The sequence below is a fragment of the Helianthus annuus genome, chromosome 1, assembly GCF_002127325.2.
Source record: "Helianthus annuus cultivar XRQ/B chromosome 1, HanXRQr2.0-SUNRISE, whole genome shotgun sequence".
Classification (NCBI taxonomy): Eukaryota; Viridiplantae; Streptophyta; class Magnoliopsida; order Asterales; family Asteraceae; genus Helianthus; species Helianthus annuus.
Window position 1 is genome coordinate 110,184,511 of NC_035433.2, and position 1,748 is coordinate 110,186,258.

Sequence of the window (1,748 nt, forward strand, 5' to 3'; positions counted from 1 at the left end):
GATTTGTTTTGACTTGTAGAAGGATGACACATTATAACCTACATTCACATCTCACTTTCACTTCACCACCTTTAAACTCAAAAACCAAACACTCCTTCTTGCTCAACCCTTGAATTCGACCACACCCAAGCACCCTAAGCCACCCCTTTTCCTCCACTAAACACCCTAATTCAAGCTTTACAATACCATATCACGGTAATGTAAAGAGTTTGCAAGCATGGAGGAACACTAGAGGGAACCTTGAAGCTTTAACATCACCATCTTCTTCATCATAGAGCTTACTTAAATTGTGAAAAGTTGTAAGAACATTACTCACCATTTTCAAGTTATTTTTATTATGTAGAACATAGTGTGTATAATGATCATCCTAAACCTCTCAAAAATCAAAGCTTAAAACTCTAATAACAACATAAAAAGTCTACTAACATGATATATTTTGTGTTGATGATGTTATTTAGTGTTAGCCAGTTTGTATAATCTTGATGATATTGTTAAAGTAGGTTGTTTAGTTGGATGATCTTGTATGAACTTGCTTAGAAATGATGATCTAAACATCTTGATGCTTAGATCTAAACAAGGTCATCAACCTCATGGTCCATGAACGTTACTACAACTTGAAAGTGATTTATAACATATATACCTTTTATAAAAGTTAAAAACCATGGTTTACACTATGATGATCTTAAAAAGTAGGATAAACAAATTGTTTAAATGAAAGATCAAGATTAGAAAGTATGAGAAAAATGTTGGTTTCCTTATGATCTTGTTAAAAATTATAAAAGTGTTACTATTTTTAAAAGGGTGGTTAGAAAAAATATATATATATATATATATATATATAAAGTTTATGGAGTGTGTAGGTGTTTATGTGTAAATTATTCATGCAAAGTTAGTGTTTGAAACTTGATTTGTGATTGATTGTGATCAAGGGGTTTAAACATGTTTAAATATATTTTTAAAACGTGAAAAACACCATAGTTTAGGGGAAACTATGGCAAAATTTTCTAAAATCTTAATCACCATTAAAGTGTAATTAACGGGGTGATTAACAAGGCTAAACGTGATTAGCAACCTTAATCGTGATTAGGAAGGTTTTAATGAAAAGGATCAAGTCCTAAATTCTAAGGGTTTTTTTTAACCACTTATAAAAATATTTCATAAGTTAAAAAGGATATTATTTAGTTATATATATTTTTAGGGATAAAAAAATATATATTTTTTATCACCATCATATGAGTGTGTGTATATATACTTGTGTATTTGTATGTATGTACTAGAAGTTAGGGACATACTAACCAAATACAAAAATACCTCATACATGAAGAATGTATAAATACTTAAATGTATAAAACGAACGTCAACCTTCATGTATACTTATATCGGGAAAATACTACACAAAAATACACACATGAAACACACTTGTGTTGTACCCTTAAACGAGACGCGAACAATGGACAAATAGACATCGGACGAACCATTATATTACCATATATATTGACAAGGTAATATATATCCGAAACCGACACCAAATATAATATAAGCACTATAACGGACATAATACGTCGTCATCGGCAACGATCGCCTTAGCGGCACGACAAGGAGCATGCACATCGTATGTATCTACGACATTTGGACACTCTCGACATGAAAATATACATATTCGGTTACTATGACGGACTCTAAAAATAATATATTTTTAGACTTTGGACAATATATATTTCTAAGACTTCTAAATTCCAAAAAGTATA